Source organism: Chrysemys picta, chromosome 5 (genome assembly GCF_011386835.1).
Source record: "Chrysemys picta bellii isolate R12L10 chromosome 5, ASM1138683v2, whole genome shotgun sequence".
In the NCBI taxonomy this organism is placed as follows: Eukaryota; Metazoa; Chordata; order Testudines; family Emydidae; genus Chrysemys; species Chrysemys picta.
In genome coordinates this window covers 32801648-32822842 of record NC_088795.1, presented here as the reverse complement: position 1 = coordinate 32822842, position 21195 = coordinate 32801648, and the positions used below count along the sequence as shown (strand labels likewise).

At 43.3% G+C, this 21195-nt stretch overlaps 1 protein-coding gene across 1 annotated transcript in view; it reads left to right on the top strand.

The window, feature by feature from the left end:
- Window positions 1-21195, top strand: part of DKK2 (dickkopf WNT signaling pathway inhibitor 2) — a 91705-nt gene that overhangs the window by 9486 nt on the left and 61024 nt on the right. The gene's annotated exons all lie outside the window — the stretch shown is intronic.

Sequence of the window (21195 nt, the reverse complement as noted above, 5' to 3'; positions counted from 1 at the left end):
AGCCTATGACAAGATCCGATGGCGGCAGCTCTGCCATCTTGAACTGAAAGATTTTGAGAACTTGTAGATTCTTGTAATCAAGAAGATATGTGAGGTGTAAAGTTAAAACCACTGCACATTCATATACAATTGTCTTTACTCGTGGCACTTGCAGATGGGGCTGCAAGTCCAAAATTTGTCTTTGGTCTCCTGTTCTTTCCTCTAACATGCTTTTTGCTCCCCCAATCTTTGTCACTTATGAAAACACAATCTTCTCTCAGGCATGTTAACTAGGATTCACCTTTGATTCCTTCCTCTCCTTTGTTCCATGCATCCAGGCTGTATCTAAATCTTTCCACTTTTCTTTCTCCGTAACATTTCCATGAGCTATTCTTTTACTTTCTCTATGGGGAGTCAAAATTCTTGTCCAGACACTCATTGTTTCCCATCTTGATTAACATAACCTCTTCCTCTCTGGTATCCTTCACAAGCACATTTCCCCCTCTAATCCAGTTGAAACACAGCTGCTAAGGTCTTCATCCTTGCTTGTCTCTCTGTCATCACTGCCCACATTGAATCTTTCCGCTCCCAAGTTACACCACATAAAGTTCAAACTCCTTTCTGGACCTACAAGGCCCTTTGCTGTTTCTCCCCCCCCGCACACACACACTCTTCTGTTGGTATCTCTTTCTGTGTCTCCCACACCCCACCTCCTCTGTTCCATCAATGTGCCAGCCTTATCTATTTGATGGCTTCTCACGCAACCTTCTCTGTGCTTTCTTCTGTGCAGCCTCATATACATGGATTTCCTTCCCTGAACCAATATCTGTAGGTAGGGTAACCAGATGTCCCGATTTTATAGGGACAGTCCCAATTTTTGGGTCTTTTTCTTATATAGGATCCTATTACCCCCCCCCCCCCCACCCCTGTCCCGATTTTTCACATTTGCTGTCTGGTCACCCTATTTGTAGGGCCATTACCCTCTTCTCCTTTAATCTCTCCCCAAGACTCACCTCTGCCACAATGCCTATAAAAATCAGATGATTAATGAGGGTGAGCCTTAGAGACAGATGGGGATAGATGATACTTTGTCTATTTATTATCATTTAAACTAAAAATGAATACAAAAACTGACTATATATGATTGTATCCCTCTCCCCCATCTTTCATGTGTCATTTGTCTTTTTAAACTTTGTAAGCTCCTTGGGGATGAGACTGTGTTTCTGTATGTGCCTACCACAAGGGGGTCCCAGTCCTGACTGAGACTTGTGGACACCATGGCAATATTAATATCAAATAATCTGATATAGAAGACAAAGATTTTTGTTATGCCACATCTCAGAAGTGTTTATAAAATTCATTCACTAAGTTTAAACCCTTCGAAAAAATTCCTTTGACAAGCCTTGCTTGTATTAAAAAGGAAAACAGCTGTTTTTAAAGCTGAAACCCTTCAAAACCATATTCTATGGCAAACAATGTCATTGAGGGACATGACACCAATCTTCTCCCTAAGTCACTTGATAGAGCCAACAAACTGAAATCTGTTCAATCAGGATTAAGCAGACAGACTGCCTTTTACAGAAGAAAATCAAACTTGGGGTATTGAACTAACAAGAATTTTTTAGATTGTTTTCTTTATTTAAAAATACATCTGATATTCAAGTTTGGTGGCTTAAGACCACAATAAAAATCAGGGTGGGCTTCATCAGAAAGTCACATTTCACAGAACATTTGTTATTGATATGTTGGAAAAGTGTCAGACTTGTGAGGGGATGGGAGAGTACTTGCATGATCTAGTAATAAGAAACAGTTTAGTGTACTAGATTACTAAAGCATGGCTAATTTTGAAGCCAAAACCCACACATTCTTAACTTTCTTTCCCAGCTGTAGAGCCAGTATCTGCATACACTGTACAGGATTATTCTTTGAAAGCAAACCCAGTGTTTAGCAAATCTGAAATTGAACAAACAGCACAATATATTGTTTTAAGTGGTAATATAGCAGAATCATAGAAGATATGGCTTGGAAGAGACCTGAGGAGATCATCTAGACCAGGGATCGGCAACCTTTGGCACATGGCCCGTCAGGGAAATCTGCTGACGGGCCAGGATGGTTTGTTTACCTGCAGCGTCCGCAGGTTCGGCCGATCGCAGCTCCCACTGGCCGCGGTTCGCCGTTCCAGGCCAGTGAGGGCCGCAGGAAGCGGCGGCCAGCACATCCCTCGGCCCATGCCCGCAGCCCATGCCCGCAGCCCCCATTGGCCTGGAATGGCAAACTGCGGCCAGTGGGAGCTGCGATCGGCCGAACCCGTGGACGCTGCAGGTAAACAAACCGTCCCGGCCCGCCAGCGGATTTCCCTGATGGGCCACGTGCCAAAGGTTGCCGATCCCTGATCTAGTCCAAAACAGGTTACGTGTATTCTTGCTTTAAAAGTTCTGTGTTACTTGGATGTCTAATTTGGCTTGGGAAGTTCAAGGTCTGTCAAACTGACAGGAGTTATATTAAAGATCCTTTGGAGCTCTGACAATGAGGAATGTACTGTATTTTCTCCCAGTTTACATTCTTCCCAGAGATCTGCTGTTGAGAGTGAAGTTTTGATAATCTCAAGAGCATCCTGAAAGGACGAGTTAATTTCTATGAACTCCGTACAGTTGAACTCAACTGCTGTACAACATTCCAAGCTATCATTCTTCCCTTTCAGAAACATTCATCTTCTTCCTATATATTAAAAAGAACAGTAGTGCTACACATAAACTTGGGTGGGTGGGAGAGGGTGCTATCCAGAGGTAATTGTAATCTGGGTTGAATAGTTATTCCTATATTCCAGTACAGAATACAGTAATATACTTCTGTTCTGCTCTGTCTAAATGGGCTGCCGCATTCTGTACCAGATGGAGCTTTTGGATGGCTTTCGAATTTAGCTATGAATGGATCAGTCTGCAGTAGTTAAGCCTGGAGATGTCAAAGATATGGGTTACCATAGTGTAGTACTTCATAACTGGGAGGCGTTGGGAGGAATAGTAGTTGCATAACACTACTTTCTGTGACCTCTCTAAAAGGAATGGGAGAAAACACTTTAAGGCAACTCTTTCTAACCCACTGCTGTCAAGTAAGTAACAGATCATGGTCCAGGGCACTGAAGGTTGCAGGTAGATGTAGCAATATCCGCCTAGATGACTGATCTTTATGCATTGTCCTGAGTATGTCAACAACCACCAAGATAATTCATCTTCCATGTCAGAGCCTGATCAAAATCTGAGTGACTGGAACATAAAAATTTGAGGATACCAGGTGTTGTAATTAACTAGCCACCAATTTCTCAGTGATCATCCCCCAAAATGGTAAGGTTAAAAACTGAGTAGCAATGTAATTAAGTTATTAAAGTCAAGCATTTTCTATAGCCTGTTATACAGGAAATCATCCTAGATGATCACGAGTGTCTCTCTGGTCTTGGAATTTATGAAAAAAGACGGTTATTACTTTTTTTCCCCCAGAGGGTCTTGACTCTTGGCCTTCCCTCAAGGAGAAACTTTTGATTTCCCTTAATAATAATGAATGCAGACACTATCCAATGGCTTTAACTACAAGAAAATGAGCTCTACTTTGATCCCGGCGTAGAAATCTCCCTGTGCATATAGAATCATTTGGCGACTGTGAAACTGGGCAAAACTTAGCCAAGGAGGAAGGTGCATTTGTTCTTTTCTGTGGTGGTATTGCCTCCATTGCTCCAGTGAGATTTTTTTCCAAATCTCCCCAATCTCCTTTTTTTTTTTTTCATTTTTACACTCAGCTCTGGAATCTTGTGATAGATGGTCCACCACTCACGAGTATACTGGGGAGATGCAATAGCAGAAGAAAATAAACCTCTTAGTCTTCACTACACCCACAAATAGCTTCACAAAAAAATCCATGTCGTGAAGTCAATCAAATCTTCAGCAATCCGCCACCATGAAAACTCTCGTTTCCTTTCCTCTCAACAGTTGATAGTCATCTGTAAACTAGTGGGGATGTTGAGAAGGAAAGGAGTATTTAGGGGAAAGGGCATATTCAATTTGATGACTAGCTTCTGTAAAAAGAAGACCAATACTGGTAAGCAAATATTAGAGCAGTAAACATCCTTCTTAATTTCTTTTAGGGCCAATGTAGAAAAACTAAGTCTCTTTCAGGTAATGCAATACAGTTAAAATGGAACTATACACATTTGTGATAGTTAAGGATGATACATCTGTATAAGACTCTGACAGGCTGGACTGGGCCCTGAGAGAGCCTAGAAGGGGCTGAGACCATTCAAATCAGGGTACCGTGATAGGCCCTGCTGGACTGACTGAGGAGCGAGCCCAAAGATAGGGCTGTAGATCAAGAGACATTATTGCAATAGGTCCAGCTGGACTTGTACCCCAGAAGGGGTTTGCTTTGTTTTTATTTCACATACAGACTGTGTGTGACTTGGCCGCAGGGCTGAGCCACCAAAGACTCTCCACAAACTGGTAGAGAGAGTGTGCAGGCACATGCACTCGGTCAGGGGACGCTTGCAAGGTGTGAGTGCAATCCCATTACAAAGATTTGGTGTAATTTACATGGAATTGCAAAATTACCATCAAACATTTGTCTATGTGACAGGGCAGAGTGGCCCCGCACTGGCGCAGCAGGGGTTAAACCTTCCTTCCTGGCAGAGGAAGCCCCGCCCCAGAAGCCGTGCTGGCAGGGCCGGCTCCAGGGTTTTGGCTGCCCCAAGCAGCCAAACAAACAAACAAAAAAGCCATGATCGCGATCTGCGGCGGCAATTCAGCAGGAGGTCCTTCGCTCCGAGCAGGAGTGAGGGACTGTCCGCCGAATTGCCGCCGAACAGCTGGACGTGCTGCCCCTCTCCGAAGTGGCCGCCCCAAGCACCTGCTTGGTAAGCTGGTGCCTGGAGCTGGCCCTGCCTGCTGGGCATGCTCCAACTGGAGGCTAGATATAAGAGCCTGCAAAGCTGCTCAGTTGGGGCTGACCACCGGAGGAGGAGGTCACATACAGCCAGCTCCCAAGGAGAAACAGCCCACGTTCCAGGCTCCAGGAGCCAGCCTAGCCGGCCTGAACCCTGAATCTCAGATGGAGGACCCACCAGAGGGGAACGGACCGGAACCCACGTCTCCGGAGGAGACCGCGACATTGAGGGTAGGAAGTGACCAGGGGAACTTTAGGGACAAGCCACGTTAGCGCAACACTGACGTTCGTCGTGCTGCGGCCGGATCCCCGCTGAGCCAACGGCAAGGGGAATCCCGCCATTAGGAGAGCCCTGGGTCAGGACCCGGTGGAGAGGGAGGGCCCGGGTCCCTCTACATCTCTGGCTGTTGGGCTGCACTACCCTGCAGCTGAGGGGAGTTGTATGGACTCTGGACGTTGGGCCACACTACCCTGCTACTGAGGGAGAGATGACGGACGGGACACCACCAGGAGGGGGTGCTCCGCTGGACAAAGCTAATTTCCAGAAACAACCAGTAGGAGGCGCCAGGTGGTGAGTCCCAACCCCGTTAGTCTACAATAGAAAACAGATCACACTCAATCTTTTCTTTTTTTGCAATCGTTCAGTATCAGTGACCATTTATCCTCAATCTGCAAGAAATTCTTTGAGTTAATGGCAGAAGAAACATTAAAGACCATTCTAATGGTATATCACCAACAATTTATTTACATATAGTTAGGGTTGAAAAAATATAAAATTCTTACTCATATGGGGGCCCAGAGCATATTCTTTCTTCAAAATCCTTAATTTCTTGCTCCTCAGATTTCCTATCTCTATTCTTGGGACTTTATAATTGTTTAGGTAGGTAACAAAGCTCTAACTCCTTGCTGGTGCCAGATACTTCTGTGCTGATTCAGAATCAACCAGGGTTGAAATGAATTGGGCAATCTGAGTGATTTGAGTGCCTACCCTGTTGGGATACAAGTTAATTTTCTGGACTTTGAACTAAAGTTCCAAAACTTCAGGGAAGCCAAAGAAGATCTAGCAGGAGCTGAAAGAATAAAAAACATGAACTGGAAATAGTCTAAAAAACCCAACAATTTCAATGTTTTCATTAATACATTATGTTTTGCTTTAAAAAAATCAGAAAATCAAAGTCAAAGATCAAAGTCTCCATAGCCATCTAAACAAAAGTTAACATTTCTTCTAGATTAAACATGTAAATATAGTTGCAGTTTCTCCTAGGATTAAAAAGCAAGGGTCAAATGGTGGCAATAAAGGGAAAAACATGTAAATCTGTTTGTTCTGCATTTCTTGGCAGCTGTAATTTTTCAATATTCTGGTACTTGTTATGCAGAAACATGGAGCTGCCCATGGTGGATATTAGTGAAAAAAGCAAGGGACCAAATGTACCCTGTTGTAATTCCACTGATTTCAGTGGAGTTCTCCAGGGATGAATTTGGAAGGGCTCTTCCATTGAGTGATGCTAGGAGAGAAGGAAACTGGGCAGGGGATGTGGGAGGGGGTGAAGGAGAGAAGAGACTGGATAAACAAATCAGATGAGATGTAGCAATTGCACCCTCCCCCACCTCTTAGACTAGCCAGGCATTAGCTGCCCCAGTTTGAAAGACAAGCTCTTCTCCTTAGTGACCTCCCACCCACAACCACGGGTGAGACAGACAAAAGAAAGTAGCTGTGGGAATGTAGCAGCAATAGCTCATTGTGTTGGTATCCTGTATTTGCACCCTCTGCCTAGAAGATAAAAACAAAAACAAACAATCTAAAGTAAGACCAAAGTCAGAATTTTTGGACCCCTTGTACTTGCTTCATCTGGACACTGCATATAAATCCCTTAAAAAATATATAGTTTGACACTACTGTCTGGTGCCCTCTTGTAACTGCCCATCTAGCTGACTTTCAAGCAGTTTTAGCAAATGTGGTATAGAGATTAAATATCTGCATGGGATGGATGGATTAAACCTATTTTATCTGTTTAACGTGCTCATGACTGTAGTATCTACTCACCAAGGAATTTTCACTTTGGCACTTTGCTTTTGATTTCATAAAAATATACTTTAGTACATTCTAGATGGTTAAGCTCACTACAATATCAATTTAGTCCTATCCTTAAAGAAAACTAGGAAACAGAATTGAGCATGATCATACAGAAAGACAGGAGAAGTCTGTGGCAAAAAAGAGACACTGCTAGATCTCTATACCTGAGATGTTTCCAGATTAAACACACTGTAGATATAATGTACTACATCCAGAAACCACTGCAATATATTTCAAAGCCTTTTCAGAGTTTTGAATGCTGGGCTTTTAACCCAGTATTTTTCATTCATTTTATATGTCCTAGTTTCAGCTTAGAAAGGATGGGGAAGAGCCAAAATCCTAAGGATGACATTATCTCTCTAACTCCTCCCTCCCCAGAAGTCCCTCGAACTTAAAACAGGACTTAAATGGTGCATAGATAAGCCTTGTGCTGGCTTTCTGCACAGCAGCAAGTTTATCCCTATGCGAATGGCTGTCCTTACAGTATTGTTGGCCTTACAAGTGCAAGATTTAGTGGAAACATCATAGGAGAACCTATTCTCATAGCCTTGTTTTGCAGAACTACGGACAGTCTCTGGTTAGGTGTAATTAAGCATTTACACATTTTTCAGAACCTTTTTGAGATGACAGCACAACTTTTAAGCCAATTATTCTGATGTGCCCTGGGCAGTCCTACTTTCCTATTTGCTCTGAAATGTTAATCCTGCCTATACCCCCCCAACCCTCCGAGTTCTAGCTCCTGGATTTGTTCTTGAAACTGACTTAACATCTTACTGCATTCGGTAGTTCTGTGAAAAATATTGGGACTATTTATTTTCACTGTTAATTTTTTCTATTTTCACATTTTGCATTTAACTCTCAAAATTGCCTTATCTAGTTTTAGGCAGAAAATACAATGACCTTACGAGTTTACTTCATCTAAAAATGATCAGATGTGATTCCACAAATATCAGAAAAAAGTGTGAAAATAACAGTTTTCTTAGTATGTATTATAGCTAGTTTCCTTCTAATCCGTTTCCCACCCCTCATAACTTTCTGAAGCTTTCATCCTTGACATTTGAGTTTTATTTAAGGTTATTTTTCTTGAGGAAGTTTGAGCGACAATGGTTTAGCTGCTTGAGTATGAGGGAAGTTGGGGTATACAGACTTTCCCAACTATAAATAATTATTCAAACTCTTTTTTAGCAACTCTGCATCTCTTGCAGCTGGGGATAGACAGTTAATTTTTGGTAAGGAAACTGCCTTTGGTAAGGCTTTGAGTGTTACAGCAAAATTAAGCTTTAGTTTGACTGTATTATGATCTTTGAAAATTGCATGTGGCACATATACACCATATTTTGCTGCTAAAGTGCTGCTCAGGCATTCTCTGTGCTCAGAAGAGCATGTGTTCAGCCATAGTCCTGCAGAGGGGTATTTGTAAGGTCAGGGAAGGAGCAGAACATGCCACAGAACCACTGCTTCTTCCCTTCTGTTCCTGGTCCTACTCTGTTGTTTCTTTCTTCTCTCTCCAATAGAGGTAGATGAAAGAATCCACTCTACAGTGATTCCAAGAGGCCAAGGATGAATTTCTTCCTGAAGTCAATGGGAGTTTTGCCACTTACTCTATAGAGCCAGGATTTCATCCCAAGTATTTGGGCTGGATCCCTCAACCTCCTCCAGCTGCCACCAGGTCAGCAATGCCAAGCAGCTGTAAACATGGCTGAGCCATGATTTATAGATACATAGAGGTTTTTTTTTTTTTTTTTCAGACCAGAAAGCTCTACTGTGATGACTAGCCTGACCTCCGTATGGCTACTTTCCATCACTGGTGCCGTGTAAAGCAAAAAAGCTAGTTTCTTTAATAGTGAGAAATACACGTTATGCATCAAATTCATCCCTGATGTAACTCCATGGACTTCAGCGCTGTTGTACTTATTCAACGTGTAAAAATATTGTCTGATCTTTAAATTGAATTACCATAGCATAGTTTTCTTTGCCACATAGTACAATTCCTTTTAGGGAATAGAAACCTTTTTCTCTGTGACTGGTTATGTCACTAAATAAAAGTGACTAAACCTTCCTATACCCTTTTATCTGCTGCTTTCCGCTCTGGTACCTAATGATTACCGTTGAAGTAAGACAGACCATTTCAGTTTTGCATCCCCATCAATGGAAAGGAACTAGCTAGTTCTGTACCAAAATCTTTCCTTTGGTTCCTCTTTCTCTCTGATAGTATCTGAGATAAACAGAGTAGTGGAAAGGGTAATAAATACAATTTGGATTCCACTTTTAATTCAATGAATGGGTGAAGGTATATTTAAGAATGTTTTGGGATAATTTTATTTAAATTAATTAGAAACCCAATTTTAGTTTCTGAAAGCGATTTGTCGATACGGATCATTTATTTTGTGTGTGGGATGGGGTATAGTTAGAAACATTTCCTTGTGATTAGTCATAGATTCATGGTTAGTGACCACAAATGATAAAACTCCATGACTGGCTTAATTGTCCTGATCTTCCTTTCATGTAAATTGTAAACTTCTACTGACCAAGTTCATCTTTGGCTGATCAAAATGCCAAATCTTAAATAGTTTCCATGTATGAGTAATGCTTGTCTTGGAAAAGATCAATGATAGCCACAGGGTGGACATTAACACACCCTGTTTCTGGCATATTCCTGGCCAACAATTTTTGCCCCAGGGAAATTCTGATTCCCAACCCTGAAAGGTTAACAACTATTAACAAATGAGCTATGTAAATCCTGAATTGTAATTGGCCAAGCCAGTCATGCTACCATGCAGTTAGTTAATACTGCTACACTGTTCTGTACTGTTTTTAATCAAGGAGGTGAACTCATGTAATGAGCAACAAGAATAAAACTCAATACACACCTGTTTGAATAAGTCAACATGGACTTTTAACCCATTTTATAAATTACTGCATCCTTTCCCTCCCTTCCTATGTGGAACAAGGTGCTAGAAATTAGACAAAACTATCAGAATATAACATCTCCTGTTCCCTTTCTGGGAGCTACATTCTGTAGCTAGGGCACATTTGTGGCAGGGGGGGGGAATGGAACTAGGATCTCCCACAACCCATGTGTATGCTCTGACTACAGGGCTAAAAGTTAAAAGGCAGGAGCCGCCACCACCATCTCCTACTCTTATGCCTTTTGAATAGGCTGTGATCTAGTAGGCATACACTAAGCACACCTATTGGATTGGGCCCCAGAGGCAAGATAGGTGTTACCTTCACCTAGTTTGAGGATTCCTCTGACGTAGGGTTGGCAACCCTCCAGGGTTGGTCTGGAGTCTCCAGGAATTAAAGATTAATCTTTAATTAAAGATTGTCATGTGATTAACTCTCCAGGAATATGTCCAACCAAAATTGGCAACCCTACTCTGAAGGGTAGTCCTGTAATAGGTCTCCAGACACCTATTATGTCCAGGCAGAAATTTAGGGTATGTCTACACTACGGGATTAATCCGAATTTATATCATTCGAATTTTGGAAACAGATTGTATAAAGTCGAATGTATGCGGCCACACTAAGCACATTAATTCGGCGGTGTGCATCCATGTACCGGGGCTAGCGTCCATTTCTGGAGCGTTGCACTGTGGGTAGCTATCTCATAGCTATCCCATAGTTCCCGCAGTCTCCCCCGCCCATTGGAATTCTGGGTTGAGATCCCAGTGCCTGATGGGGCAAAAAACATTGTCGCAGGTGGTTCTGGGTACAGCCTCACCCCTCCCTCCATGAAAGCAACGGCAGACAACCATTTCGCACCTTTTTTCCTGGGTGAACACTGAAGACTCCATACCACGGCAAGCATGGAGCCCGCTCAGCTCAAGACAGCAGTCATGAACATTGTAAACACCTCACGCGTTCTTGTGCAGCTTATGCTGAGCCAGGACCAGAAAAACGAGGTGAGGAGGAGGCGGCGACGGCAGCGCAGCGACAAGCGTGATGAGGACATGGACATGGACACAGAATTCTCTCAAACTGCGGGCCCCAGTGCTTTGGAGATCATGCTGTTAATGGGGCAGGTTCTATCCATGGAACACTGATTCTGGGCCCGTGAAACAAGCACAGACTGGTGGGACCGCATAGTGTTGTGGTGGGGCGATAGATGGAACCCATATCCCTATCTTGGCACCGGAGCACCAGCGTACTCAGTACATAAACCGCAAGGGGTACTTTTCAATGGTGCTGCAAGCACTTGTGGATCACAAGGGACGTTTCACCAACATCAACGTGGGCTGGCCGAGAAGGGTTCATGACGCTCGCGTCTTCAGGAACACTAATCTGTTTAAACAGCTGCAGCAAGCCTTACTTCCCAGACCAGAAAATAACTGTTGGGGATGTTGAAATGCCAATAGCTATTCTTGGGGACCCAGCCTACCCCTTAATGCCATGGCTCATGAAGCCATACACAGCCAGCCTGGACAGGAGTCAGGAGCTGTTCAACTACAGGCTGAGCAAGTGCAGAAAGGTGGTAGGATGTGCATTTGGCCGTTTAAAAGGTCGCTGGCGATCGTTACTGACTCGCTCAGACCTCAGGCAAACCAATATCCCCATTGTTATTTCTGCTTGCTGTGTGCTCCACAATCTCTGTGAAAGTAAGGGGGAGACCTTTATGGCAGGGTGGGAGGCTGAGGCAAATCGCCTGGCTGCTGATTATGTGCAGCCAGACACCAGGGCGATTAGAAGAGCACACCAGGAAGCGCTGTGCATCAGAGAAGCTTTGAAAACCAGTTTCACGACTGACCAGGCTACAGTGTGAAATTTCTGTTTGTTTCTCCTTCATGAAAACCCGCCCCCTTTATTGACTCATTCTCTGTAAGGAACCCACCCTCCCCTTTCACCCAGCTTGCTTTCAAAGGAAATAAAATCACTATCGTTTAAAAATCATTTATTCTTTATTAATTGATTATAAAAAGAGGGAGAGAACCCGGGTGGGGTTGGGAGGAGGATCGGCGGGAAGGAAAAGGCCACTAAAAAAAGGCTTAAAAAAATGACAGCCTTTTGGTTGGGCTGTCCACTGGGGTGGAATGGGAGGGTGGACGGAGCCTTCCCTCCCCCCCCCGCGTTCTTGCACGTCTGGGTGAGGAGGCTATGGAACATGGTGAGGGGAGGAGAGGGGTTATACAGGGGCTGTAGCGGCACTCTGTTATCCTGCTGCCGTTCCTGAAGCTCCACCAGACACTGGAGCATGTCTGTTTGCTCACGCAGCAGCCCCAGCGTTGCATCCTGCCTCCTCTGATCCTCCTGCCGCCACCTCTCATCTCGAGCGTCCCTCATGTCCTCACATTGGTCCCTCCTGTCCTCACATTCAATGGCTTCTTTCCTATGCTTTGAAACAGTGTCCTTCCACTCATTCAGATGAGCTCTTTCACTGAATTCCATGATTTCTGCGAACATCTCGTCTTGCATCTTCTTTTTCCGACGCCTTATCTGAGAGAGCCTTCTGGACGGAGGAGGGAGGCTTGAAAAATTTGCAGCTGCTGGAGGGAGGGGAAAAAAGAGAATTTTTTAAAAAGATACATTTTGCAGAACAATGCTTATACTCTTTCACGGTGATCAGCACTATTCACATTACATAGCACATGTGATTTCTGTGCAAGGTCGCATTTTGCCTCTTAATATTGAGTGCCTGTGGCTTTGCTGCTAGAGATCAGACGCAGGTCCGGGCAACAGAATGCGGCTTGCATGCGGCCATGGTAAGCCGTTGTCTTTTGGCTTCTGCGCCCTCCTTTCCCACATACCAAGCAAAGCCCATTTTCCTGTTAACCTTCAGCAGCAGAAAACAAACTAACCTCTTCCCCCCCCCCCCCATCCCATTCTCTGGATGATCGCTTTATCCCTCCCCCCACCGCGTGGCTGGTATCAGGGAAGATCCCTGCTAGCCAAACGCGAAAAGCTCTGGGCCAATTCCTTTCCCCCCCCCGCACTTGGCTAACTGCAGGGAAGGATTTCTTTTCAGCCACAGGCAAACAGCCCAGTAGGAATGGCCACCTCCGTGCCCTTAATTAAATTCCCGTATTTCAATCAGGTTACCATGAGCGATATCACTCTCCTGAGAATTACACAGCGAGATAAAGAACGGGTGTTGCTTGAATGCCAGCAAACACCGGGACCATACGCTGCCAGGCTTTGTCATGCAATGATAACAGATTACTTGCTGCAAGCATGGCGTGGTCAAGTGTCCTACCATGGAGGACGGAATAAGGCTGCACTGCCCAGAAACCTTGTAGCAAGGCTTTTGGAGTACCTCCAGGAGAGCTTGATGGAGATGTCCCTGAAGGATTTCTGCTCCATCCCCAGACACGTTAACAGACTTTTCCAGTAGCTGTACTGGCCGCGAATGCATCCCAAGTCCTCAGGGCAAAGTAATCATTAAACGCTTGCTTTTAAAACAAGTTTTATATTTTAAAAGGTAAACTCACCTGAGGCCCCTTCCATGGGGTCATGGTCTTGGATACTGGCTTGGGAGGGTTGAGAGGGTACTTCAGTCAGGCTGAGAAAAAGATCCTGGCTGTTGGGGGGGACGGAGTGCTGGGTGCTCTCCGCAAGCTCGTCCTCTTCCTCCTCTTCCCCGTCCGCAGAATCCTCAGGTATAGCTGATGAGATTATCCCCGCCTCGGAATCCACGGTCAGAGGTGGGGTAGTGGTGGCGGCCCCCCCCTAGAACTGTATGCAGCTCGACGTAGAAGCAGCATGTCCGCGGCTCTGACCCGGAGTGACCGTTTGCCTCCTTTGTTTTTTTGATAGGCTTGTCTGAGCTCCTTGACTTTCACGCAGCACTGATCTGAGTCCCTATTGTGGCCTCTCTCCATCATGCCCTTGGAGATTTTTTCAAAGTCTTTTGGCATTTCGTCTTTTCGAACGAAGTTCTGCTAGCACTGAATCCTCTCCCCATATAGCGATCAGATCCAGTACCTCCCATACAGTCCATGCTGGTGCTCTTTTTCGATTATCGGCCTGCATGGTTACCTGTGCTGATGAGCTCTCTGTGGTCACCTGTGCTCTCCACACTGGGCAAACAGGAAATAAAATTCAAATGTTCGCGGGGCTTTTCCTGTCTACCTGGCCAGTGCATCCAAGTTCAGATTGCTGTCCAGAGCGGTCACAATGGTGCACTGTGGGATAACTCCCGGAGGCCAATACCATCGAATTGCGGCCACACTAACCCTAATTCGAAATGACAATATGGATTTTGGCGCTACTCCACTTGTTGGGATGGAGTACAGAAATCGATTTTAAGAGCCCTTTATTTCGAAATAAATGGCTTCATTGTGTGGACGGGTGCAGGGTTAATTCAATTTAACGCTGCTAAATCCGAATTAAAGTCATAGTGTAGACCAGGCCTTAGACTCATAAGGGACTTTTACAGCAACACTTTAGCTGCAGAGTAACGCTAGGTGCCTATAGGATTAGGTAACAGCCAAGCGGGGGTTTTGTGAATTGTAGTGGTGCCTAAATCTGGGATTTAGGTGCCTGTGTCCCTTCTGTGGATCTGAGCCCCAGTTCTGTAAGCACTGAGGGCCCAATTCAAAGCCCACTGAAGATGATAGGAATCTTTCCATTGACTTCAGTGGTCTTTGGATCAGACCGTTCATGCTAGTCTGTCATGAGAATTTTCATTGGCGTTAATATAGAAAGTGAAAGTGCACAGCGATGTTCAAATATGAAATGCTCCTAGGCAGCAAAGGTATTATGCAGCAGGGGCATTTGGAAGTCAGTTTATTTTCCTTCCTTTTAGGTATCAAGTGTTACCTCTTCCTTAACACTCTTCAGTGAGCCCAGACAAAACTGGGAACTGCTTTATGACCATGACTGTGTTTTTCAATAAGAAATTAAACTGCTGAGTTGGCCCGAGTGGGAGTGCTAAGGGAGGCACTGGCTATATCTAAACTGTGAGAGCTGTTGCAGGGAGTGGTGGAAATTCAATGCAGCTGGAGAACCTAAAAAATAAAATAAAAAAAAAGCACAAACAATACACCTTTATTTTATATAATGTCTTTCATATAATCTGTATCCCACAATGCTTTACACAGAATTAAAAGCAGATTAGAACAGGTAATTTTGTTTGTTTAAGGGGAATAAAAACATAGGACCGGAAACTGAACTCAAGCTGGTATAAATCAGGAATAACTTAACTGAAGTCAATTGAGTTATGGTGTAACTAGTGTAAAAGGTGTGAGATTAGAATCTGGCCTGTAATATTTTTCGCATATAGGTTGTCACCTTAGCCAGTTAAAGGCTCTTTGAGATCCCTTCACTCAAAGTTTGCAACTCCCTTGAAAAAGGGCTATTTCCCACGTTTGAACTAATATATATATCAGAAATGACTACATCAGCTGTCAAAATACAGACCAAATTTTAATACCCGTAACTAAGCAAAAAGTGTGTTTAAAAACTTCTTTTCCTTTTTGTCATTGAGTAAAATGATTTCCAGGATTTTTTTTTAATTTCCTTCTTTCTTTCCAATTTTTCTTCTGCCAGTCTGTAACTTTTTCAGAACATCCTCATCTCTTAAAAAGTTTCAGAGTGACAAAAGGAAAAATGAAGAGGAAAGACATGAAAAAGTGGACAAACAAACAAATTGGCCATAATGAATGCATTCTGTGGCACACAGAGGAAGAAGGAGGGGAAAAGTCAAAATTATGAAAAACTAACATTTTAAAATACATAATGCTAAAATTCATTTCTTTGAAGTTTTGGGGTGGGGAGGGAAATAGGGGGGAAAAAATCATAAAACTGGAATATTTTTTCCAAAAGTTTCTAGTTTTTAAAAAAAGTCCATTTGATGGTTGGATGAAAAATACATGACCAGCTGTAATTAAAGCAAACACCCTAATATATTTCTAGAACAAGTCTAAAAAAGTATTTTTTATGTGCAACAGTATGGTTAAAAGCATTCACACAACAACTAAAATGGTTTCCTAGTACCCAGAGAACAAGAGAGGCTCAGTTAAAGTTGCAAACATTAATGTCCAGAGACAAACTTGAGGGATAAATCCATCAAGGAGATATCTGCATACATTTTTAGAAATAAGAGAGCTTTAGTTAATCACATTTCAACTTCTGAAGCTGTCCTCTTCCTGAAGGGGAAAATGGAAGCTTACTTTTCCCTCACTAATCGTGTGGGTGGGTGGGTTGGTTGGTTGGTTTGTTTTTAAGGTTCACTGGCTGAATCGAAAAGCAAAACATGAGCTGTTTCAGATCAGCCCAAATCAGTGTTTTTGCTTTCTTGGTGAAACAAGAACATTCACTGGGCAGGAGAGAAAGTGAAAATGACTCCATAGCTTGATCGTTAGGGAACTCCAAATTCTCTGTGGAAAATAGAAACTGAAAAAAATTATTTAATTGACAGTAAATTGGGTTTTCAAAAATAGCTTTGGAAAATTTTTGACCAACCTTATTGTTAGCCCTCAGCCTAGCTTGCATCTTGCTGGGATTCACTACAGTATATGAGTTTTCAGCTGTTTCTGTGTAGAGAGCAATATTCTTAGTATTATAGGCTGAACTGGTAGTGCCACCTATACTTAATATTCTCCCAACACTTCCCATTATAAAACACTATTTCAATTGCCTATAACTTTGCCAGACTTTTCCCATTGGGGCAGAAATTTTCCATGACAGGTGTTTGCTGTATGCTGATTCAGTTTTTTGTGGGAGAGGGGTAGGCGTGTAAGATAAATCAGTTCAACTGTTATTTAAAAAATACATTGTTTCCCCCATGTTTTTAAAACATAAAGTACAACTGTTTCATTGAGAAGCTTTAGCACCTCCATGCTTCGGAGCAGAGACTTGACAGGGGTATGTGGGAAGGGGCATGTCAGAAGTGTTCCTTTTGCTGTCCCTGTGGAAATTTCCTCAAATTTGGCCAAGGTATGAGCTTTTGAAAAATCTGTTTGCACATGCTCAGTAGAGACGATCTTAATCTGGCTTCTAAATTATCTGAAGATTCCATTCACATTGAGCGTGCACCATCCTCTCACAGTTCCTGGTGCTGACTAGATTGTGCATGTGCCATCCCCAGAGAGTGAGTGAGCATGCTCTATCCTCTGCATGTGGCAACACTCTGGAATTGAGCAGGGAGACTGCAGCCTCTCCACTCCACTGCTGCAGCAACTGAATGCAGTGGGGGAAGGAACGAAGTGGGGAGAAGAGGGAAATGCAGGAGCCAGAAGGTGAGGGGGCAGCAGTGGTGAGGGGGCAGGAAACTGTATGTGGGATAGATAGAAGCAGAGGAGGCTGGAAATGGTAAATAGGTGCAGATGGTAAGTGAAGCAGGAGCTGGTGGGGTTGAATAGGAGCAGAAGGGAGGGAGAAAGGACCCAGGACAGAGAGGTGGATAGGAGCAGAGAGGGAGACAGGAGCTATGGGAAGGGATGGGGGTGTGGTAGGAGCAAAAGTTGCACCCTGAGCAAGTGGAGAGCCCCTTAGCCCTCCTGCACTTAGAGTGAAACCCAGAACTTGCATCTTCAGTCCTCATGGAGAAAATGAACTGTCAAGGAGAGACCATGCAGACCTTTTCTCCAAATCCTGTGAGATGCTGCAAGGCAATCGTCACTCCAAAGAATCTCATGTAAGAAACCTATCATAAAACAGGTCCTAGTCTTTTGGACTGCTGGATTCTCAGTTGGTTTCCCCCATCCTCTGAACAGTGCTTATCCTAGGTCACATTTATTTCTGATTCATCCCTCCACTGAACTTAGTAGAATGGAAATAGGATGTATTTGGCTATCTATTATACCCCCTTTGCAACCCCACATTTTTCTCTTTTCTTTGAACCTGTACCCAGGGGCGTAGCAGCTAATGGGAATCTTGTCATTTGGTTCATGTTCAGGCTACGTACATGATATATGCATTTTTTTTATTTAAAGACAAATCATGTTTAGAATGCAATCCAGCTAGGTGCTCAGTGCCTCCTCTGAGATATTCAGCACCCTCAACTGCCACTGATTTCAGTGAGAGCTGTGGTTACTTGGAACAGGTAATTAGATTGTAGCTTTTATTTTCATGGACTCTCTCGGTATTTCTTTTTCTCTCTCAGCCACTGTTTTATAATCCCGTAAGAGGCAAATTCCAAAAAACTTGCTCATCATTGATTTGTCTATTTCTGTTGATCTTTAATTAAAATAAATAGAAAATGTATTTTTAAAAACATAAATACTAGTGAATGCTAATATGGGGGTTGATCCTGCAACCCTTGCTTAGGCAAAAATCAGGTTGAAGCCAGTGGGAATGTTTCCTAATTGAGGACAACAGATCCACAGTCCCAATAAATTAATTCACTTATGGCCCTATTCTCTTATTTCTGAAGTTAATAGGCAAACTCACATGTACTTCAATGGGAGAAGGTTCGGACTCTTATTGAGTGCTTACAATGTGTTCCTAGTTATACAAAGCATAGAGGAGACACTGTCTGTCCCTCAAGGTGCTTACAAAATAATTAAACTGTCAGTGAAGGATCACATTTTCCATCCCACGTGACTGTCTAGTATAATTACCCATAGCTTTCTGATCAATAAGCCGAAAATCTGGTAGAAGTTATGCCATCAATTTAAGTAAGGGGCGGGGGGAAGGTTTGTTTACTTGAGTAGAGTTCTAACTGATCTTGTATACCATGGGGGAGTGATAACTGAGATGGGAAGCGGAGCCTGCAAAACCTCGCCACTGTATCCTTCTGCTCCTTTGTCACAAGGCAGTGAGCTCTGCAGACTGAGGCTAAGGGAAGGCTGTTTTGTGAAATCCACTGTGAAGACTGGAAAGAGGTGTGACTTCCATGGTAGTTGTTCTCTGTAGTATCTCAGCTCCTGGTACATCCGTTTGAGAACTCTTCTGACTGCAGGAAAGAAATGCAGGACGTCTCTCACTGCAGTGATAAACTAGTGAGCTGTGTGTCTGTCCATCTCAGTGCGATTTATGTTTGAATGGGGGGGCTAGTATGCCTGTGTGTGTGCCTCCAAGGGTCTCAGAGCTGATCGGGTGTTTCTATCTGGCAGCGTTGTGGGGATCTTTCTGTGTGCAGTCTGTTGAGATCTTACTTCACTAGTTTTCTATGAAATTCAAGTTTCTTTCAAATGCTTTAAGATTTTTATTACAGAGAAGGATCTTTTCAACACATTAAATTGCCACCCAGTTCCCAATCAGACTGGTGTTATAAGTGAAAAAGAGGCTCATCCATATGCAAACTGAATGAGTCCCTTCATGAGAAGTAGCCTTTTGCTTTTGCCCTGATAGATGATTGCCCTTGCTTTCTCTCACAGGTTTCCAATGAACCAGATCACATGCGGGAAAGGTGTGTGAACAAAACGGGGGTAGGGAAAAAATTATTTTCTCCTTCCTAAGGAAATTTCAAAGCACTTCCCTCCTTCCCTGCTAGGAACTTTCCTATAGAATTGCCTTCCATGATTATACACAGATGCAAATGCAAAAATCACCCTTCATTTCCTAACCTTATCCATGGCTCCGAAAAGGGGCAAAAGACAAATGCTGTTAGCAAGAAAAACTCTGTCGGATTGTTAATGAAGTTTCATTTCACCTTCATTCCCTCCCCACTAGGCTAAGATAGGGAAAATGTGAAACTTATAAACCTTTGTACTGACCATAATAAAGTCAATTTCATCTTTAAAGTACAAAACAAGGACTTATCTGACCCTGGAATCAGACTCTAAACTACTCAACACAATTTATTTTAGGACCCTGTGGATTTAAGATCCAAGCTCTATAGTTGATCTGCTGCTTCTGAGAAATGAAACTAATTTTAAATCCATCTATACTAAAAATGAGTACTGAAGCTGATAACCTCTTTGGATAAGAAAAAAGATTTAAAAAAAATTCCTCCATGTAAAATTGGGTTTAAAAAAATATCAAAGGCTTGAGTTGAAGTTTTTATAGGTTCACTTCCCCATTACCAGGAGCTCCTTCTAGATTACCGCAAAGCCTAAAATTGGGACACGTTGGCAGAAACAGCCCTCTGTGTTCTTTTAAAAGCCTGTACAAGGCATTGTTTCACATGAGGTCATTGCTGGAGACATAGCTCCTTATCTCCTTCAAAAGGATCTAGCCACAGCTTCACAGCCAGGCAAGAGAGCTCACAGAATTACAAGAATAAAGGATGCTGATTCGGGGGGCTTTCCTCTCTCTGCCCTCCCTCCTCCTTGCATGCCTTAGTGATTTCCTCTCACACAACTGCTGATTTAACAGGGAGAAGGGAAATGAAATTTCATTTATTCCTCTCCCCTCCCCATGTAAAGGGCTATAATAAGTGGAAATGATTGATTCTCTTTCAGATGAGTAGCCCGGTGGAAGGAAAAGAACATGTGAAAACCCAGTTACTGAACTCCTCACTTCCCAAAATGTTATTGCTTACACTTAAGTGTGTAAATAAGCAACTTACAAGAAAAACTGTTCTCTCCCCTCCTGCCACTCACTATACATACACACACTCACTAAGGAATCAAGGGTTTGTAACTACTCCACAGCAGTACAGATGGTGAGTCTTTTGCAGTGAGTCCCTTTCAGTTAATAGGAAAAAGGTAAAAGCCGGATCTAGACAAATCCTGCCAGATCCTGCTGATTTTTGCACCCAAGTCCTCAGTTCCATTGCCTGTCTCCAGTTGTTTGCAGTGCTGCAATGCAGAGATGTGCCATACTCTCAAATTTTTTAGCACACTGGTAGCAGTTGGATGGGTTCTTAGGTGGTGGGATTTGGGGAACCAGCATGCCCAAATTACCAGAATCCATGTCCCAGATCCAGAAGTTTGTGGCACTGCAGCACTGAGATGTGCTGTGTTCAGGAATTTTTTGGTGCACTGATAGTAGTTGGATGTGTTCTTTATTTGGATAATGGAATTTAGAGGCTTGGGCACAAAAATTGGCAGGATAGAGAAGGATTCATGTCCTGGATCCATGTTTTTTGTGGAGCTAGTGCCGAGATGTCTCATATTGTGGAATTTTTCTGCACACTGCTAATGATTGGACATTTTTTATTTAGACAGTGGAATTTTGTGCGCCTGGGTATAAACATTGGCAAGATCTAGCAGAATGCAGCATTTGCTGGCAGGATCCAACTTTTACTCGCATCCCAGATAATTAAGGCTACAATTTTTTTAGTAAATTTCACAGCACAGATGGGGGGGGGGAGAGGAAGTCACAGAAAGGTCACCCAATGACCCTCCCAGAGCCCTTGAGGGAGCCTCTCCCACCAGCATGACCCTGCTGGA